This window comes from Eucyclogobius newberryi, unplaced genomic scaffold (assembly GCF_026437365.1).
Source record: "Eucyclogobius newberryi isolate DKJ021-1_F unplaced genomic scaffold, fEucNew1.0.hap1 SCAF_18, whole genome shotgun sequence".
Classification (NCBI taxonomy): Eukaryota; Metazoa; Chordata; class Actinopteri; order Gobiiformes; family Gobiidae; genus Eucyclogobius; species Eucyclogobius newberryi.
The window spans coordinates 31,708,674-31,731,777 of record NW_027315812.1 but is presented as its reverse complement, the minus strand read 5'-3'; the positions used below and the strand labels follow the sequence as shown (position 1 = coordinate 31,731,777).

Below are 23,104 nucleotides of genomic sequence, written 5' to 3'. Positions count from 1 at the left end.
CTGGCATTGGAGGACGCCATCATCTCCCTGCTGCACCGCTCTCTCTTTCACCTGGAGAAGCCTGGCAGCTCTGTGAGGATTCTGTTCTTTGATCTCTCCAGCGCCTTCAACACCATCAGCTCCTGAGGGACAAGCTGGAGACGGCTGGTGTGGAGTATGACCTGGCAGAGTGGATCCTGGACTACCTCACAGACCAACCCCAGTTTGTGAGAGCCCAAGACTGTGTCTGACACTCGGACCTGCAGTGTGGGGGCGTCCCAGGGCACTGTCCTCGCGCCCTTTCTCTTCACCCTTTACACTGCAGACTTCAGACACGACACGGACAGCTGTGTCCTGCAGAAGTTCTCTGACCACTCTGCCATCATCGGACTCATCACGGACGATGACGCGGAGTACAGAGGACTGGCGCAGGACTTTGTGGACTGGTGTCAGCGGAACCACCTCCTCATCAACGCGGGGAAGACCAAGGAGATGGTGGTGGATTTCTGCAGACGTCACCCCACTGCCCCCTCACCAGTGAACATCCAGGGACGGGACATTGAGAGAGTGACTCATACAAGTACCTGGGTGTTCATCTGAACCACAAACTGGACTGGACTCACAACACAGACGCACTGTACAGGAAGAGCCAGAGTCGGCTCTACCTCCTGAGGAGACTCAGGTCTTTTGGAGTGACAGGGCCACTCCTGAAGACCTTCTATGACTCTGTGGTGGCATCAGCTCCTGTACGGTGTGGCCTGCTGGAGCAGCAGCATCACAGAGAGGGAGAGGAAGAGGCTGGACAGAGTCATCAAGAAGTCCAGCTCTGTCCTGGGCTGCGCTCTGGACTCGGTGCAGGAGGTGGGGGACAGAAGGGTCCTGGCTAAACTCACATCTATGCTGGACCATGGGTGTCGCCCCCTGCAGGACACTCTGTCTGCTCTGGAGAGCAGCTTCAGTGAGAGACTGATCCACCCTCGCTGTGAGAAGGAGACGTTTCACAGGTCTTTCCTTCTGCTGCTGTCAGACTCTACAACAAACACTGACAACTGTGAACATGTGTCATTCATCTTCATAATCATGTGCAATACTGTCACATTCATGTGCAATACTTTGACATAATGTCAATCATCTTGGTGCAATATTATCTGTCCATAAAACAGCTGTAATAAATAAGAATGTCACTATTGTTTTTATTATATAGTATAAGAGATATTTTAAGAGCTTTTCTATGTGTTTTTTATAAGTTATATGTTTTTCATTATTCACTTCTGTACCTACTTTGTATTGCAACACTGGAATGTCCACATTGTGGGACAAATAAAGGCTTATCTTATCATATCTTATCTTAACAGAGCAGGGAGCAAAAAACAAACTGGAGCAGAAGAAGAGCTGAACCAGGTAAAACACAAAAAAGAAACAGAAACACAGGATCATGACAGGGTGTTCTGTCATGACAGGGGGTTCTGTCATGACAGGGGGTTCTGTCATGACAGGGGGTTCTGTCATGATCCTGTGTTTCTGTTCTTGTTTGTGTTTTACCTGGTTCAGCTCTTCTTCTGCTCTTATAGATTTATAATATTTTTTGGGGGGACACAGTGATTTTGTGTTTTTTTTTTATTGGTCAATCACTGATTGCCTTGAGTCTCCCCAGCACTGCCAACATTGTATTGAAGATTTGACTGAGATGCTTTCAGTCGTATGCACTAACTTTGATGGTTTGGTCATTACAGACAATTTCAACATTCATGTGGATAGTGCTTGTGACAGAAACGCTAAAGAGCTTGATGCTGTCCTTGAAACCTTCAGTCTTACTCAGCACGTGAGTGGCCCCACCCACAGCAGAGTGGCCCCACCCACAGCAGAGTGGCCCCACCCACAGCAGAGTGGCCCCACCCACAGCAGAGGGCACACTCTGGATCTCCTAATTACAAAGGGGGTTAATATTTCAAACAAACGTCAGTGTGGTCAATGTTGCTCTGATCGTTTCTGTGTCTTTGACCTGTCAGTTATTCCCAAAGCACCGGCTGGTCCGGCAGTTGTTCAGAGGAGACACATAAATGATGGCACAGGTGAACCTTTGAAAATGGCTCATGTTCTAATGTAAATGCTTTGTTGAACTCTGTTACATCTAGTGTTTTGAATGTTCAGGGGGTCAATATCTGGTAAAATGGCCACCAAAGTTGCAGGATATTCTCAGAAACTGGAACACACTATCTTATCCCAAACATGCTCAATGGTTAACATGTTCGGTGAGTTTGTTGACCATACCAGAACTGTGATGTTTTCAGCTTCCAGAAATTGTGTACAGATCCTTGCAATATGGGGCCGTGCATGATCATGCTGCAACATGAGGTGATATGTGACCGACCGAGGATAAACCAGGAACAAGTCTCCCCTGAGACATTTTGAGTTATTCACAGATTCTGAAAGTGTAGTTTCAATGCTATCCAATGATGTCTCACTTATGTACATCTGATAATATTTGAATAAGTTGTGGTCATTTGAATGTAAACACCTGTGAAAAACTAACTGAGAAAACGGGGCTCAAACATTCCTGGCCTGGGCCACAAGGAGGACAATGTGCTCATTTGCATCTCATTGAGATAAGCCCCTCCCCTCCTCACACTGTCACACTGACTGTTTTTGGTGCATTCAGAAAAACCTTAGATTTAAGAAATGTTTATTACACTAATCGCTAACGGTAACAATCTACACAAACACAGAGTTAAGTGAAATTTTATTTTCATGTTATCAAATCACAGATAATCTACCATCCAGAAGTCGAGTTGAATTTAAAAATAACATTTTATTCTAAATGATTTTCTTGGATTCTCAGAATATAGGCCCTGCTACCACCTCTCTACATTATACACATAATTATAGTCATCACTTTTATTTTTTTAATTTGCCCACCCTTTTATTTTAAATGTACTTTTGATTCATCTATTCAGCAGCAAGCTGTTAGCCCTGGAGCTAACAGCTAGCTCCAGGCCCCGGAGCCCGGAGGCAAAAGCCGATTTAGCCACGAAAACTAACAGCAAAGCACCATAAAACACACATAAAGCACGACCCACACAACCCACGGGTCAAGAAATACTACATACGCTAGCTTAGCTTAGCTTCCAACTTAGCCCGCGGCTAACACAGGAACAACAACACCTACTGAGCTAGTTTTCGATGTGCATATCATTTTAGCATGTATGTATGCATGCATGCAGGGATCTTGTGAGTACTTACGCCAGGCACTTTGTTTTTGTGGATCTTTTTTCTTTTCGTCTTTTTGTACTCCGTACTCCATCTTCAACACCACGGAGTATGATGGTGTTTTAAGTAGCCATGTGGCTCGCAGCTGATTGACTGAAAAATAACAATAATGCCCTGCTGGACATAGGTAACACCCCCGAGGAGCGCTGGAAAAAGACCCGAAAACTACCCATTTTTAACAGCTTAATGTATACTTTTAAGACAACCAATAGTTTTATCTGAAGCACAGAGGGGCTCCTTCATAACTTCAACTAGCACATTCTGCAAAACAACAAAATCACAAATTTGAAAAAAAAAAAAACTTAATTGGTCTTTTTCTCAGTTTTGTTTTCTCCGACTCTCCGGCGAGTCACATATTTGTGGATGAATGGCACAGCGAGCAGAGCGGGCACATGCTCTCATGCACAGGCGCACATTGCTCTCTATATCACCACTGATTCCTCAAGGATACTCACTGGTCTGGCCCAATCTGACAGCTCTGCGCAGGCCTGTTCTCCTGTCATTTGGAACATGAGAGGGACTCGAGTCCCGCAGGAAATCCTGCCCGCTGCAGGTATTTAGTTTACATTGCTTTGTGTCTTGCTTATTACCTTTGTTTAGCATGAATGTCTGAACTTGAATCTACTCCTTTTGTTCCAACATAAACACAGAGGCATTGACTTAAGCCTCTGCAGGGAGAACATGAATAACCTTATGAGCACACGACACACTGACTTGGGGCTGTTTTATTGGTTATGAAATGTACTTTATTAATATGCTAATGGAATGCTCTGGCCTTGGTGCAGACTGTGGATTCTAGTTGCAGCCGAGTGATGCTTCGTTAAAGTCCGCTTCCAAACATAGATTTTCTCCCTCCACTGCTCCTGTCGGCTTTTATTTTGCATAATGTGTCCAATAACTCCATCATTAACTCTGCACTTAAAATTAAAAGCATCAATATGAATTCATAAGATGAATAAGCTGCGAGCTCAACAGGTTCCACTGGAAACGCAGAGCCCGTTCAGCTCAGTGGCGCACCAAATGAATTCAGCAATGTTGCACATATTGTGTTATTTGTCGTGAAATGTTAATTGCATTGATGAACATAAATTCATGTTGTGGGCTTTTATACATTTTCAATGGTAAATATTAGAGGTGGTAGAGTAGCCAAAATAATATACCTCAAATAGAAGTACAAAGTAGTGGTTCAAAACATTACTCAACTACGAGTAAAAAGTAGCCAGTCAAAGTCTAAAGCACACTTACAACTTTACAATCCCAAAGTGCTGTACAGACAAGTGCAATAAAATACATTAGCTATACATAAAAATACAATAAATTACTGGTACACATAAAGTTAATAAAAATAATGACTCAGCTCAGGTCATGTCAAAAGGCCAATGTCAAGTCAAATAGCCCAGCCCTACTTCTAATGTCTCTCCTTTCACTCTTCTTTCCCACTCTGCTATTTTCTTTAGTTAATTTCTGGTCCAAGTAGGCTATCTCCAATCTAGCCAGCAGATGGGGCCCTAGGCAGATTAAGCTGCAGGATGTGATGTAAAAATGTAATGTCTTTGCGTGATGCCATAAAACTTAGGTCAACATATGTGTAAGATCCGAGTCACACTTATTATGGCTCTGCAGACGTCCCACAGACTGACAGCTGCGGATCCAAGGACGTCTCGCATGCGGTAGAACATTGAGTTTCTGCGATATGTTTAGACTGGTTTTGTGCATACGTGGCACCTGTTGTGCCTTAATAAGCTGAACTCAATGTTTGCTCTGGTCAGATCAGGGAGGGACAGAACGGCAAATGTCAGGGAGAGCTTTTTGGCTGTGCACGGCTGAAATAAAGAACCACTTTTGAACGAGACAACTTGGTTATATTTCGCCTCATTTTCTCTGTCATTTGTTACAGTTTAGTTTTTCCACAACTAATGTGGCTCAGGTTTACAGGTGTGCAGGGCCAAACACATGAATGAACAGGAGAGAACAAAGATGCACTGGTGAGTGGATTTGCTTGGTAAAAATAGATTCATTTCAACTTAAACCTGCTCAAAGGTATTTAATTTGGTTGGAGCAGTTACATTTTCTAACTGTAGAAGTAAAGCAGATAATTTTGGCCTCATCTAGGTTTAGCAACTTTTAAACTGAATAATTGTTTGCATTGAACATTTTCATTTATATTTAAGATGGGACGTTTATGTAATGGAATATTTTATTTAATGTTTAATGTTGGGGAATAATTATTTAACCTAAAAGCTAGTTGGATCATTTAGACTGGGGTGTGGAACTACTTGGAACAATGTATTTGTTTATTCATTAAAAACCGAATTAGTTTATTGTTTAAAACACATTAAAAGTCAGCATTGATATATGGATCAATTCCTATTTTATGGTTTGGAAAATTAGAAACATTAAAAATGATTAAAAAATATTAAAATACTATATTATTTCTGTATAAAATGTTTAAAAGATAACAGAAATTAAGTGCCTTATTTTTGCATTTGTTTAAGGGGTTTTGACCTGCTGCTGCTTCTGCTTTCAAGTTGGACCAGCATTCATCCAGTATAAACCCAAAAAACCATATAAACCTGACAGCCAGAGAGAAAAGGCACGTTTTTAAGAAAGATTTAAATTGATCTAGTGTACTATAGGAAACTGTTACTCAATTATGAGTAACTGTAAGAGTAACATTTGCTTTATAATATGAAGTGAATGTAACTATAAGGACAGAATTTTAAAGGTGTACATTTAGCGTTTCTCGTGAAGGTTATGCCACCTGCTTGTCTCCATGGTGAAGTTATCGCTTTGCCTGGAATGTTCCACAGTTTGGCATTTCATTTTGGTCATTCTTTCACAACTTCTAAATTACTGAATTATAAAAGGCACTTAAATTAAGGGGACTAATATCTAAATTATGTCAATGTATTTCTAATCTGGACCGTTACTCTACTAGATATATTAAAAATGAATGATAAAGGGAAGCTAACCTTATTTTGACAAAGAGTGGAAAAATGTCTTTTCTTATAACATCATGTCAAAGTGCCCATAATTCATAAGGACATGCTAACTGTTGGAGAAACTGTGTCACCAGGAGGCAAACCACTATCACATGTTTTTGGACTGTCCTGTTGCTCAAAAAAAATTGGACTGAAGTTGACATTGCACTGCAGACTGTTTTTGACATTTCCATCCCTCTGAACTTTATAATTATGTACTAATGCCATGGACACAAATAACGGATATCTTTGGTATTTACCATACTTTATGGACTTTAAGCCGCAACTTTGTCCCCACGCTTTGAACCTTCAGGTCAATATAACGGTGAGTCTAATTGATTGATTTTTACAAGCAAACGGCCACCAGGGGGCAATCTAACAGGAAGCACAAGCGTTTGACACACTGTAGAAGAAGACGTCAGTGGAAGCACCGTCCAAAAGGGCTGGGAATCACTGGGTACCTCACGATACAATACGATACACGGCTCACAATACAATAATATCGCGATATGGCAATACTGCGATAATCGATATATTGTCTATAATAACTCGTGATATAGGCCATAAGCAGGTTTCTCTAGCATGCAAGTTCGTTCCCGCTGACGAGGGTGTAAAATCTAACTATTGAAATGAATTCGCCATCGTTATATCATCCAAGATCTAAAAGTTCTCCATTTAATTCCTGGAAGTTTTCGTGGTATAAGAGTTTTAAAACAGAAATCTGTACCACATTTCCCACGGCACGGCGACCAATCAGCGAGTAGTTCTCACCATCGCGGAGGCGTGACCATAACAAACATGGCGCCGCCCGCACAGCACGGTTCAGCCGAACGCAAAAGAAAACGCCACATTTCTCCTGACTATGACTGCATAATACATCGAGATAGTGTTAAAAATGAAGATATACAACCACTGACTGGAGGACGGCGGAGGACAGAAATAGATGGAAATGAGCGCGATATTGCAAAGTCCATATGCAAACATTTCGAAAACATTTTGTCGACTCGCTTGAGCAAGATGAAGATTTCAAGGTCCAATTTATAGATGCCTAATGTGCTACTGAAGATTTGTATGATCTGCAAAAAGGATAAACGTTATGTCAGAGCTGGAGCAAAGACATTGATTGAAAAGTTGGCTTTGGCTGAGACTAACACTGCTGGTAAGTTGGAATTTTTTCTGATGACCTTTGATCATTTCATATTAATTTTTACTTTACTTTTCAACATATTTATCATGTTGTCATTAGCTAGCAGTAGTTGTAAACTTGTAGGGTTGTCTTCTCTCCATTCACTGCTATTAAAATGTATTTGCAACTCAAGCAAGAGGGAGATAATTTGAAAAACATTCAGCCAATATTCAAACATTTATGACAATTAATTCTTGTTATAATTTTCAGGGAGCTTACAGATGGCCGCAGAGATGAAAAAAGAGGAATCAGTGCTTCTGTATATACGTGGACAAGACTGTGTTGCAATTGAAGTACGATACCACCGTTCCTGTTGTAAGGAGTACACAAGATTTCTGTACAGGAAAAAGAAAATAATATTTCTGATGAACAAATGAACTCATCTTGCTAGTTTCATGTATTCCAATGTCTGCACATAAACTTTTTCTTGATTTGGAACAGCAAGGTTATTGTGTCAAAACCGTAGTCTAATCATTCATTTATTTTTTATAGGTCACTGGGATGGCAGCATGAAAAAGAATATACCCAATTTTGTGAGAATGTTCTCCAGAAGAGGCTAATAGATGGTCATGAGATTCTTCAGATGAAGAAACTTGAAAATCTCTTTAACAAAATCATTAGAGAACACTGTGGTTCTACCAATAGTTACAGGTGAGATAATGAATTATACATTTTAAAATATATATTAGAGACATAGGATACTAAAACACAAATAGAACAATCAATAACATTAATCAATACATGAAAACACATTTAAACATAAAAGCTGAGATACAATTAGGGTTATACCATATGTAATGGCCATATAATGCAAACATAATTTTGACTGGCTATCAAAGACTGATATTCATTATAATTATAACATTACCATGTTTTAACCATTTAACTTCCATAAGAGTCTGGGATCCCTTAATCTAGTGTGTGTCTGATTTAGCAAATATTTTTCTCTGAGCCAACCCATTAGATGTTTTTTCAGCTTAATTTCCCAGAACATAATCCATCACAATGGGTTATGTTCTGGGGATCTGCACATCCATAAAAAAGCATCGCTGACAATATTACTTTTTTACATTTCAGATCAGACAAACTGAAGTTTCGGTTACAGAGAGACTACCCACAGGTGAACTTCTACTAGCCATTTCGAAAAAAGAGAGTGAGATTTGTCTGTGTGGAGACAGGAGTGCAGCTTGATTGTGATTCCTCAACTGAAACAGAAACCTCTGCCGCAGATCTGCTGAAGATGATGACCCTGACACGCCTTCAACAAAGATGGGAAACCTTGACAGGACTTGTATTATATACATGGCAAGTCAGATAGTGAATCAATGACTAAAATGTGCAACAAAGATGACTTGCTCTTGGCCACCAACTGCTGATGATTTAGACTTGCCTAAATCCTGCTGCTAGAGACTGCGGATCTTGGGACTTGGTTGTGCGACATAAAACAAGCTTAGCCCAACTTCGGCAGACAGCTGTTGACGTCATCAAGGATAAAGCAACTATACTTGTGTGGGACAACATAGATTTTGCTGAAGAAACATCATCTGGTCAGGACACTACCCATCATAGAAATGATGGGTGACAACTCAGCTGAGGCTCCTGTACAGAATCGAACTATCTGTCTAAAGAAAGGGCAGAGATCTTTGGAGCCACTGAAAGCTCAGTTTGAGCTGTACCATCGGCAGAAAAGACAAGGACCTCAAACTTTAGGTGAGAGTATTTTGGATGATGAGAGTAAAAGCAAGGAGAAACTACATCCCTCACAATCCATTGAGTGTATATTATATAATGCACACCCTTTCATGAAAGATTTATGTTCAAAAACTGATTGTGTTGATTATGTTGAGTCTGTAAAATCCACCACTTTTATGTTTGTAGTTTTCTAATTGTATCATACGAGTCTATTCTGCAATAAAAGATTATATCAACAAAATCATGCTCTTTTTTATTTCCATAAGTTTACATTATGACATGTTAAACGTTTACATTATGACATGTTAAACAGCTTCACATTGCCTACTGGATATTCTAATCAATTTTTTTTTTGTTGAAATCAATTTTATTGTCACTGGCATGGAGAGGGTTAAACTATATTTTCAACTATTCCTTAAGGCTTGGATCATGAACAAGGCAAACTGATTGTCTCCTAAGTTTCTATTAATTGGAAATCTGAAATCGTGACAAAATTTCATGGTGCTTTCAATTATGGTCGCTTTTTCAAAATGTGTACTTTTGCATTTAGATTTACTCGTTAACTGGGCCTAAAGGAGATCTGCAACTTTTCTAACCTAAAGAAAGTTGAAATGTCGATAAGAATCTGAAATGTCACATACCTTCGTCAAAGAATAGTAAAGTTACAAGGGTACAAAAATGGGTATAGACCCATATTTGTCACTTTTTTGGGCAAAAGGCCGACTGTGCTCATTTTCTCAAACTGGCAGGATTCAGATGGAGAACTTTTTCCCCCAGTTAGAGTACATAATAAAGATTGGAAAACGACTGTTGAAAAGTAGACCCCAGGTTGGGGGAACGGAACCCACTTTCTAGCCACATTCTGGCCCTTTGCTTATGGCCTAATACATCAAATGTTTAAAGAAATCCTTTTTTTTTGTAAATTTTCTCAATTTATTTTTTGTTGAAACACGATAAATATACAACTTGTATCCTATTTGTTAAAAAGGCTCCATGAGAGACTGTCATGCTGGCCCTTTAAGGGGCGAAGCCTAGAGCACCGGTGAGCGGAGCAGTGTGCAAGGTGCGAGAGAGAGAAGAAAAAGTTTGGTGCGTTGCAGTTCGCCATCTAAGTTCATATAAGTTTACAGGGTAAATTAGCAGTTTGTTTGCCTCCCCAGTCTAGCAGTGTGTGTGTGTGATATAAGACCACACCCACCCGCATAATATACCCTCTGGCAAACAAGATGTAATGAAAAGCCATCATTAAACTACCCTCAATGAAACAGCAACTCTTCATTTGAGTTCTACACATGTAAACAGTGATCCCATTTGTGATTGATTTTGCCTTTGCAGGAGAAGGTGGCTGCTTTGCCTGGAAAGGGGAGTCGGCTTTGAGCCTTTCCCACACAGCTGCGGGTGATGCCGCGAGAGTGGGCTGTGTATGTTGGTCGTGTTTCCCGTGTACCAAACTTTTGAAAAGCAGTTCTTGGAAATTGCATAGTCCTTTTCGAACTTTGTACCATCTGTGCTGAAATAGAAGCCAAAGTGAGTCCATACTTTGGACATAAATGTTGTTGGTTCGTCTCGCGTCTCACTTTTGTTTTCCTCATCTGACGGCGCCATATCCGTGTCCGTGTCCGTGTTCGACTTCTTTTTCCGCCCACAGCCAATCTCGCCCTGTGCGCCCCCTAGCTAACTCTAAAGAAGAAAAAGATCGATACTTGACAAGAACGCATCGAAAATCAATCGCAAGAGTAAATATCACGATATATCACCAGATCGATATTTTGGCGCACCACTATTGTCCAAGGGACACGTCGTGATTTCTATTGTTGAAGCATCAAAACGCGGTGTATTTTATTACAATCAGACTCATATTCACGGAGAAATTACTTCAGTGAGGAAGTGAATCACAGAAATATGGTCCATGGTAATGAAAGTGTTTTTCAGACTTCCTATAAGTGATCTGTTCTTCTGTATCTACCTCTGTATCTACCTGCGTTGCACCAATGAAATTTCCCCATGTGGGACAATAAAGGAATATCTTATCTTAATCTCGATGCGGCAGAATACAAAGTCACAGGGAGCGCAGACATGTGATATATGGGTCTGTAGTTAACAACCTGCCGCATTAAAACTAAACTTTCTTGGCCAGACCTGACTAACGGGTCAAAAGGCAACATGTGCATCATTACCATGGACCATATTTCTGTGTAAATATCTCACAGACACAGGTCAATCAGCTCACACAGTCATTAAGGACAGAGGGGACAGCTCATGTGTTTTCTGTTTGTTAAACTTCGAAACATTGTGTTTTATTACAATACAACTCCTATTCACTCAGAAATGTGTCTAATAAGTCCCACGGCGCAGCGGACCTTGGGTGCACCGCAGGACCCCCAATTCAAAAGAGGTATCACTATCATGTTGATGTGTAAATATCTCATGTTACAACGTGGGCACCTGTGGTTTATTGTGAGGTGCATCCCGTATACGGACAAGTTATTTTTTCGTAAATATTGTGTGCGCGGTTTTTATTCAGGAGCGTTGTATAACCCAAAAAGTATGGTACCTTTGGCAGCAGAAAAAAGAAATGCTTGACACAAACCTCTTCAACGATCAAGGGCTGGACTGACATAGGAACAGACATCAGGCAAATGGAAAAAATAACATTTGGACAAATTTAGTAAGTCCATGCTCTGGCAGCTGGATAAAGCAGTTCCATAAGTGCAACATCTGAATCTTCTGCTTTATGATACACGGATCCCATCCCATGTCACCCTCTAGTCTAAAGCTAGTTTAATGACGAATTTGTGCAGTTTTGAAAATTCAAATAGACCGTTAACATGGTCAAGCTCCTTAAAAACCCGCAAACAAGAAGAATTGAGCCAACCAGAGAATCAAACAATTTTGTATGTACAGAAAAGTCCAAACGAGGTACAGCTTTAATTTGACTCACTATAGAGCTATCTCTGCTGACTCAGGCAGGAACTTGGCTCCCTCTGTAAATCTCTTTTGAGTTGAGCTGAAGAAGGCTTTGTCAGATCCAAGATGGCGCCTGTGTTTGGCCACGCCACTGCTCGACTCCTGTTATGCCGCTTATTAGTGATGATCGTTACAAAATATGCAGTCTTATCATCCCAGACAATAGTTGTGTTTCTGCTGTAAGGATTTACGACCGTGGCTCACTTTTTTGCATCAAAGCGTCAATGATACATGGGACCGGTACAAACAAGCCTTTCCGCCACCCCTTGTTTGTCCGCCCAACTCACCTGAAGTCTTGCTGCTGTCCCGAGGCCCGAAGAAAAGGAGGAAGCAGAGGAGAAGAGGCACAAGGCCCAGCTGGCTGCTCTGTTGCTGCAATGCCCCGCCCAGGTTGAGGTGGAGGAGGACTTGCGGTTGTGTTCCAGGACAGTTACACATGCATAGTCATAAACTCGCTCAACTCAAACTTTTGAATCACTTTATTTGATTTTATTCTATTATCATTATTTTATTATTATTATCTTATTTTTATCTTTATCTTTTTATTTTTTATTTATCTATTTTATTTTATTTCCCAAGAGTCCCCAGGAGTTCTATTAAGAGTATTTTTTTTTTTAAACTACCTATCATCTGTCCTTTCCTCCTGTTTCTACTGCGTTGTAACAACAAAATTTCCCCTTGTGTGGAAATTAAAGGATTATCTTATTTTACGATCAAGGTTGGTTCTTCAAGTTAATTTGACTGTGTTTTAGTCTACCGCCCCTCTGGTCCTGCTGCTGTCTTTTTAAAGGACTTTAGCGACTTTTTATCTTCTATTATAAAGCTGGAAAATGTTTCAATTCTTGGGGATTTCAACATTTGGCTCTACGGCTCATCGTGCCCTGCAATGGATCTTTTAACTTTGAAACATTTAACTCCCCAAAAGGGACACACTTTAGACTTGTTTTTGAGTGTTGCTAACCTTTGTGTGGAGGATGTCCGTATGAGTGATCATAGATATGTCGTATTTGAATTGAGCTCATCTCTTGAGCCTGTGCGCTCAAACGCATTGCTAAAAGTGTCCAGTGACATTATGTCTGCTGATTCTGGAAAATGCACTGTTCTGGTTCTGCTAGATCTGTCTGCAGCCTTCCACACTGTCGACCATCATATTCTGTAAAAAAAAAAAATAGGGACCTGATTGGACTATCAGGGTCAGTTCTTCTATTGTTTTCCTCATTTATCTGGTCGTAGTTTTAGTGTTGCTGCAAACCAAATTATGTCTGATTCAGCTGATCTGTTGAGTTGAGTTCCTCAGGGCTCCTTTTTAGGTCCTGTCTTATTTTTGCTTTATATAATCCCCCTGGGAAAGATCATTAAAGAGTTTAGTGATGTGTCCTACCACCTGTTCGCTGACGATATTCAGCTATATTGCTCTTTTAAGCCTTCTGAGATCCAGAAGCTGAACTCCTTGGTCAGTTGTTAAGTGAAAATTAAAACAATGGCTGAGTAAAAACTCCTTGCAGCTAAATGCTGACAAAACAGAAACACTGATTATTGCCCCTGATGATGCCATTCCAGGAATAAACCAGTACTTGGGTGATCTAGGCCAGACTGCTAAACTGACAGTGTTGTCTTTGACAAAGACATGTCTTTAAAGCACCACTCGAAGCAGTTGACAAGAAACTTTCTTTCAGTTGAGGAAAATCTCTAAACTCAGGAAAATGGTGTCTCAAAATGATCTAGAACTCATAATCCATGCTTTTGTCTCCTAACACTTAGACTATTGTAATAGTTTGTTTTCCTGCTTGCCTGCCTGACCACCTGCCCTGTTACCTGTCTGTCCTGGTTCTTACTTGCTCACGTCCACAAACCGGCAATCCAGACACATCCAACTCCACCTGCAATATCATTATTTTCACCCTTTTTGTAATACACTTTTATTTACCCACTGACTGGTCCTTCTGGGTCATAGTGCACCGTGACAGATTCATTGCATAAATAATAAAAAGATGACTATAAAACGTTATTATTTTATTGCTTCTGTGATATGGTTAATTTATATATTTAATTAAAACTGCATGAATCTGTGACTACTTGTGGCGCTTGTTTCCCATGGAGCTTGTTTTCGTGCGTGTGCAGCCACAGACCAATGAGCGACGTGTTTTAAACTTACGAGTGTGTCAATAGAGCAGTTTTGTTGTGTACAAGAGCACGGAGGAAACAAAAAGTCTGAAATGAGGCGTGAAGCTACAGAGGCTACAGTAAAGAGTACACCTATTTAGCATTGCAAAATGGCTCAACCTCAGAAGAATCATCTACAAATACAGTACTCATGGCACGACATGATACAACACTGGCCTGCCGTAGTTTCATAAAGTTTTTTAACACATGTAGATGTTTGAAGTGATCTGAAGTGATGTGACATAAAACACCTCATTCCTAGCAACTGTTCAGATTTAATCTGGCCTGTTTACAATACAGTCTGTTAAGATAATTATCCATCCATCTTATCCGGGGCTGGGTCGCGGGGGCAGCATTCTAAGCAGGGACTCCTTGAGACTTCCCTCACCAAAGACACTTCCTCCAGCTCCTCCAAGGCAAAGTCAATTGGTCCTTTTTAAAAGTCTATAATGCTTAATTTCCAAAATGTGTAGTAATGAGGTTGCTAACATTTTGAATCCATCTTGTTACTGAGATAACGGTTGTGATTTCCAAATCAACACCCCATCCAATTATTTAGCCTTTAAACTTTTACTGGATTAAGGTACACATTGTACATGTTTGGTACTGATTTGAGCCCAGTTTAATTCTGATTTAGACTTTATTGTACTGTTTTAGTCTTGGCCTTGACTATGTTTAATTTAGGCTTTAGTCCTCGTTAAGTCTAAATTTTGATGTGCTGTTTGATGACAAGCATACATCTTTGAGGTACTGACAAAATTACTTAAAACATGAATACATACCGTTCATAACATTTCAGTGGCAAATCAACACTTACAGAAGAGTTTAAATTGATTTTAATTGAATTGGAATTAAAAGGTGTTTATTTTAAAAAAAAGAAACAGTCTCAGTAACCAGATGGATTAAAACGTGGTCAGATGAAACGGTATGAACTGAAATGTACAGTGACCTGTCCACGCCTAATAGCAAACTGTTCACCGCTTTCTTTTTCTTTTTCTCACTCCTGAGGACCTGGTGAAGTGGCCCCTGCCCCGTGTGGACGGTCCCTCATCTGCCTGAAGAGTGGGTCCAGCTCCAGTCTCCTCGTGTCCGTCTGTCCGTCTGTGAGAGTCGGATCTCTCCTTCACTGGAACTCCTCCAGGTTTCTACGCTTTTTTCCCAAAGAGGTTTTTTTTGTAGTTTTTCCTGGCCGAGAAGGAGAGTCTAAGGACAGAGGACTCTGGGACATCGTCCCTCGCCACCACAGACATTGTCTGACTCCATCGCCACCACAGACATTGTTGATTCGGCCCTCAGAGGCGACTGTTGTTGTGATTTTAAGATAAGATAAGATAATCCTTTATTGTCCCACATTTTGGGCCTTACAAAAATAAATTGAATTGAATTGAATAGAAGAAGTTATTTTATTTCAGGAACACCAGGCTTTTGCTGCTACACGTTATGCCAATTGTGTGCTCCCTCGTCCTCCCACAGTTTAATTGTGGTTTATATAGCTGTTGCTTGGGTCTGATGAAATGGCATTAGGTCTGTTTCTACCAGTTACAAAGAGTACTTGATGGAGTACCAGATAATGAGGAAGTACTCGGTGACAAAATGTCATGTCCCATATGATAATTATGACACAGAGATATAAACAAGATGAATGCACGACAAATCAAATTTATTTATAAAGCAAAATTCATACAAACTGGAATTCAAAGTGCTTTACAGTGTTTAAAACACAATTTAAAACAATAAAGTAAAAACACAATGCAGTTTATAAAAATGTAAAATAATGTACATTAGAGTAAAGTGAAGAATAAAAATAATGTAGTATTGAAATATTAAAAAACAGGTAAAATTGTGTCAGTCATAGGCGTGGCTAAACAAAACAGTTTTTAGTTTGGATTCAAACACAGCCGGGGTGTGGGCCTGTCTCATAACTTCGGGAAGGCTATTCCAGACCTTTGCCCCATAGCACTGGAACGCAGATTCTCCGTGTCTGGTCTTGGCTCTGGGCACCAGCAGGAGGCCAGACAATAGCTTGGTCAACATTCACAATATCCCCTTTTGATCGCAGACACATGTGATCACACTAAAGAGGCGCCAGACGTAACCTCACAAAATGATAGAACTTAACCCCCCCCCCCCAATAACATATTCAATGTTAAAAGTCTAATTCAATCATTGTTTACTTCAGCAAAACCATAAAAGAAAACATTTTTTTTTTAAATAACCCAACAGGAGGAGCATTCCCAGTTAAACACATGGCCGTAGTAGTCCAGATTTAAGGCTCAAGATATGTGAGTGTCGTCATTATCGGGGTTAGATTCTTGATTGCCAAAGTAATAGTCAGCATTTGTCATCAAGGTTAGAACATGTGCAGGTTCATTAGTAAGAGCAGTTGCAATCAAGCATTCTGTAAGCGATCTAAGACAGGGAACAACACAGCATCCAATCACAATCAATACACTGATAATAGCAAGGATAGTGGTGAAAGCAGAAGCAACAGTGCCAGCCCAAGGGGCCAAAGATGCTGTATAACCAGGAGTCATCAGAAGTATCTTAGTTTTCAGCAAGTTCAGCTGAGAGAGATTTGAGACTAGCTAGAGCTTTAGCAACCTTGCCATCAGGGGCAGTATTGTTAGGAATAAAAGTGCAGCAATCAGTACCAAACATTGAGCAAATACTAGATTTTTCAACTAAGAGCATGTCAAGATCTATTCTGCCAAGCCATAAGTGAGGTTGGAGCCAGTTCTGTAATTCCTTCTAAACAAGTCTATTGTACAGTTGAAAAAGTTCCTACAGCTGATTTAATCAAATGCAGTGGTGCTTGACACCACATGTACACATAACTGGACACGGCCTCTGCCACGGTTACAAAGGCCTGTTCATCTGCAGGTTAAAAAAAAATGTTCACACAGCTGTATCGGATTCCTCTTACATATACAACGACCTGATGAGAACGCTCTACCCGACTGGACTGACTGCCAACAGGCTTGTAGTGAAAAACGGCAGCGCCTTAAACGCTGAGGATAGGTGAGGAACAAAGTGGAACAGCTATTCAAGCAGCCCCTAACATCTCACAGCCATCTACAGTTATCTAAGAATATGAGGCACCCACTGGAAGCTCGTACAGTACTCACGCAGAGGAGCATTAAAATCCCGTTCTCCCCGGGTTAAAACTAGCAGTCATGATCAGGCACTAATGAGCTGCGTGCACCACAAAAGTGCTTAAGCGCAGTCCCCTCTCGAACATCACACCATCTCCATGCCATACCTCCCCTTTTAGGTGCAACAAATCGCCAGATGTGGTGCTCCTCCTTTTGTAAATAATATTTGGGCCGAATTGCGACCAGATGACCCCTTCTTGTATGATCTGCTTTGACGAAGATAAAATAAAATTAAACATGTGCTGCTGTCATAGCCCAAATACATGAGAATAGACCTGATGATCAAGTATTTTCCCTTAAGCCCTTTACACACTATGAAGTATTAAATATGTTGCTCTCTATAGACCCAAAAATGTCCACTGGAGCCGACACCCTCGGTTGGATCACTTGATTCTCTTGGATCACTGGATTCTCTTGGATCACTTGATCCTCTTGGATCACTGGATTCTCTTGGATCACTTGATCCTCTTGGATCACTGGATTCTCTTGGATCACTTGATCCTCTTGGATCACTGGATTCTCTTGGATCATCTGGATGCTTTTGGGTTTGATACAAATTCTAAAAAATGGTTTACAGATTACCTCACAAATAGAGCTCAAGCTGTTTCTGCTGATGGCTTTCAATCTGAAATTTCTTACCTTAATAAAGGTGTTCCTCAAGGCTCCGACCTTGGACCACTGTTATTTACAATTTAGATACCCTCAATTGGGCATCATCTAAAACACAGTAGCATCCACTTGTATGCAGATGATGCAATTCTGTATGCTAAGGCTCCTTCTTTTGCATAATGGCCCGTTCAGACCGCAAACGCCTATTCGCGCGTATTGGCGAAGTTGGACGCAAGTACGCATGAAGAAAAACGCAAATACGCCGCGTTCTCGACGCAGCGGAGCAGAGACGAAATATAATAAGCAGACGCGCGTTTGCCGCGTGCGCATGCGCAGTGGAGGTGTTGTGTTTGGCGGCTTCTCTCTGTTGGTGAAAATGGCGGATATAGAGACAGAAGTGTTCACGTTTTTGATTCTGAAAACCCTCATTCGGAGGCGCCAGGCTCGGCGGCGACGTGCGTGGGTTCACCAAATACTACAGAGGCGAACGGAGTTTGGTGAATTCCACCATTTGCTGCAGGAGCTGCGGCTCGACGACCAGCGCTTTCAGTGCTACTTTCGTCTGTCCCGTCCCCAGTTCGACGACCTGTTGTCCCGCATTGGTGCGAGGATAACCCACCAGGACACCGACTATAGGCGCTCGATTCCAGCTGCTGAGCGCCTGTCCATCTGTCTTCGGTCAGTAATTATTCATGTAATAACAGAGTGTATTCATACATAGCTAATAAAAGTAACCAGGGTAAATAGTGGATGATGTTTGAACTATATTTAAACGGAGCTCGACGCTCATACAACAGCAAGTGTATTTTTATTTAAATGTCTTTATATTGCCTGTTCTAGTGCACCATTTTAGAATTGATTGGGGTATATTTGATAAAAGTACAAGTAAACTATATTCAGGCTATGTATAATTTGTTTTATTTATTTGTTTTTTTATTCAGTTTTCTTGCCACTGGAGACTCCTACAGGACAATTGCCAGCAGCTTCAGGGTTGGTGTGTCCACAGTCTCCTCCATCGTCCCTGAAGTTGCAGCTGTCATCTGGGACTGTCTCGTGGCAGACTTTATGGCTGTGCCCACAGCAGAGGACTGGAGGTCCATTGCAGCAGAGTTCCAGGAGCGGTGGAACTACCCTCTCTGCTGTGGAGCTATTGACGGGAAACATGTCCGGCTGAAGGCCCCTCCCAACTCAGGATCCCGCTTTTTCAATTATAAGGGGGATCATTCCCTTGTCCTCCTGGCCGTGGTCGATGCCCGGTATCGTTTCCGGGTAATCGATGTGGGGGGATACGGGAGGACGAGTGACGGGGGGATCTTGTCCTACTCAGCCTTTGGTCAGGCCCTGCGTGAAGGCACTCTCCAGCTGCCCCCTGACCAGAACCTGCCCGGGGCTGAAGAAAGAGGCCCACAGCCGCATGTCTTTGTGGCGGATGAAGCCTTCCCGCTGCAAAGACACCTGACGCGACCCTTCCCTGGAAGTGGGCGCCTCCCCATAGAAAACCGGGTCTTCAATTACCGCCTCTCTCGGGCACGGCTGGTGGTTGAAGACGCCTTCGTGATATGGACCTCACAGTGGAGGATGTTCCTGCGGCGCCTGGAAGTCCACCTTTAAATTGTGGAGAAGTGCGTGAAGGCGACATGTCTCCTCCACAATTTCATGCGGGCCACAGCGCCGGAGCATGTGCCTGGAGCGTGGGGAGCTGGAGCACAGGAGGAGCCACTTCCAGGTGTGGGACGGATCGGGGCAAATAACGCTTCCAGAGAGGCCTTGAGGGTGAGGGAGGCGTTTAAGGCCCATTTCTCAGAAGAAGGAGCAGTGCCATGGCAGCCCAGAGAGTAGTCATGTCCTCCACAGGACTGACCCACAACGGCTCTTTTAAGAGCCACGCACTAAACAACAAAGAGCTTAATTTGAGTCTGTTTATGTACATTTGTCCACAGTCTGTTGTATATAGTGTTTTTATAAAGTGTTTTTCATATTTATAGGCAACGTCTGCAAAGACCACATGATCTGTCAAGTTTGAGCCCAAATGCCAGGCTGTTTACATAGAATGAGATAAAGTTAAATCAATAAAGCAGTGATTAGCTCAGCTTTTTGTTTATTAGTTTTAATTTTGGATAATTCATTAAGTACAGCTTTAAATTAATAAAATTTAACTACCAAGGATTATATATAAGAAGGTGCAGAAGTATGCAGGAGACACGTTTTATAACAAACACATTTATTCTTACAAAAATAGAACTATTATTTACAATAACAACAAAAATAGAACACAATTACAAAGAACTATTTACAAAAATTAGAAAGGAGGAGTTGTATGACGTGGGAACGGTGGAATAAAGGAACAGGCGAAAGAAGGACCATAGCCTGGAGGAGAGCTTGAGGGACACGTTGAAGGAGAAGAAATCGTGGTCTCGTTCCTCTCCTGAAGAAGGTTCCAGCTCATGTCGTATCGACATTCTCCAATGGTTCCAAATTTAAATCAATACACCCACTGGTAAATTCCAAATTTTATTTCTTCCCTTCTTCAAGTTGGAACCGTCTTCAGGAGAGGAAGGAGACCAAGAAGGAATTGTTCATCGCCACACGGGACACGAGGAGGAGGAGGAGGAGGGGGAGGAGCAGCAGCAGCAGTAGCATGGCGAGCCATCAGCCCCTCCAGCAGATACTCCTCATAGCTGCGCTCCTGATCCCTGGGCCTCTTCCTCTTCCTCGCTGGGCCTAAACAAAAATAATACACATAGCAATTTAGATGACACGGGCTAAAAAAAAAGGAAATTGTTATTTTTTAAAACCAAAGGATTTCACACACCTGTGGGTGCAGCAGAAGGGCCAGCAGCAGAATGGCCAGCAGCTGAAGGGCCAGCAGCTGAAGGGCCAGAAGGGCGGCAATTCAATTCCTGATCTTCAAAAAGAACATTGCACAGCAGTTATATTTCAGCCAATTACATTTATTGCTTTATTAAATATCATATTTAATGAGGCACATGTATTTTATATGGAGCCAATATTTTTTTTCAAGTTTCATACAACAAACCTGATTCGGAGAGCCCTTCTGCTGCGTCTTCAGGCTCTCCGGGGTCCTCTGCCTCCTCGACCCTTCTCTCCATGTTGCCGCTGGACTCACGGGGAGTGATGAAAGGGTCGAGGAAGGACATGACCCCAGAGTAGCGCCACTTTGCTGCTGACCCTGCTGCTGACCCACTCCTCTTTTCCCTCTCCTTTTTCCTCTCCTTCATGTAGGTGTCCCTCAAGCTCTTCCACCGCTTTCTGCAGAATTCCTCTGAATAAACACATTTACTTGTCAAACACACTAGAAAAAAAATAGTATTATTAATAGTATTATTAATAATAAAACTGAGTTGATAGTTGATGGATTCACAAATTATTTGGATCCATCAACTATCAACACTTTTTTATCGTTTAAAAAATGGAAAAACTTACCAGACAGTCCCGTCTCCTCACTGACTTTTCTCCAGGCTTGGTCCTTCTTTCTCCTGTTCCTGTACTCCATCGTTCCCACGTCATACAACTCCTTCAGCCCGCACACTGCCACTATCAGCATTCCGTCCGCCATGTCTGTCATTTGCCCGGGACAAACGTGATTTTGCCCGGGCAAAATGCGTACGTACGTCACCGGAGCGTCATCTCTGATTGGCTGCTGCACCGCCGCGCCGCTGAAAAGCTCAAAATTCTGAACTTATTTGCGGCGAACCGTTTTGATGCATTGATGCTTATACGCCCGTCAAAGCGTCTCGAGCGGAAAACGCAAAACCGCGCCCGCCTCGCCGCGCTCCTCGGCGAATCGCGCCGCAAATACGCGGAAGCCGCGTCGCAAAAACGCAGGAGGTGCTCGACGCGCGTTTAAATAGACTTTGAATGTAAACTGGACGCTTTTGACGCACCAGTCTGAACGGGCCATAAGTGATTCAAAATATTCAAGATGATTTTCACTCCATCCAACAAAACTGTGTTAAATTAAAGTTATTAATTAATTTAAATTAAAAAAAAAAGTATGCTGTTACGCTTGATGGCAATATGACTGAACAAGTACCCCATTACAAATACTTGGACATCTGGATCGGTGATGAACTCTCCTTCAGCAAACACATACAAGAGCTGACATAATAGTCTTAAAGCCAGATTGTCATTCTTCTTTAGTTTTCCTCTTCACTGAAGAAAACAGTTAATCCAGGCTACATTTCTCTCAGTTCTAGATGATGGTGATATTATATATATGCATTCTATAGCAACAGTGTTAAAACCTCTGAACTCAGTTTATCACTCAGCTCTGAGGTTCAGCTCTGAGGTTCATCTCTAAGGTTCAGCTCTGGAGGTTCAGCTCTGGAGGTTCAGCTCTGGAGATTCAGCTCTGAGGTTCAGCTCTGGAGGTTCAGCTCTGGAGGTTCAGCTCTGGAGGTTCAGCTCTGAGGTTCAGCTCTGAGGTTCAGCTCTGGAGGTTCAGCTCTGGAGGTTCAGCTCTGAGGTTCAGCTCTGAGGTTCAGCTCTGGAGTTTCAGCTCTGGAGGTTCAGCTCTGAGGTTCAGCCCTGGAGGTTCAGCTCTGAGGTTCAGCTCTGAGGTTCAGCTCTGAGGTTCAGCTCTGAGGTTCAGCTCTGTAGTTCAGCTCTGAGGTTCAGCTCTGAGGTTCAGCTCTGAGGTTCATTACAGGAGAAGGATCCAGAACTCACCACTGTGAATTATACTCTAAAGTAGAATGGCAATCATTGGATGTGAAAGGGGTGTGGTCCTGCTCCAAAACTTAAGATAACAAGCTTATCCTGCTTTCTTGCCATTCTAAACAAAAGAACATAAAAGCCAGTGGGGACATAACTCTTATGGACAATTCTTCATCTGCCTGGAAGAACTGGTTCTCCTCCTGAGAGGGTCCAGCTCCACTGTCAATCTCTCGTCCTCTCTGCTGAGCAAGTGCATGCTAATGTTTGTTAGCTTTAACGTCAAAAGTCATCCAAGCTCATTGTATCATAGTATAATAGCAAGGTATTAGGTGAGTGAGCGATACATTGGACAATTGCAAATAGTTTAAAATGAACAAGTTATGTTCTTCACGTTCAAATTGAGGAACAAGAGAGTAAATAACAGTCAGTGG

The 23,104-nt window shown here is 41.8% G+C and overlaps 1 pseudogene; it reads left to right on the top strand.

The window, feature by feature from the left end:
* Window positions 1-18,372: 18,372 nt before the first annotated feature.
* Window positions 18,373-19,835, top strand: LOC140364894 (uncharacterized; annotated as a pseudogene).
* Window positions 19,836-23,104: the final 3,269 nt, after the last annotated feature.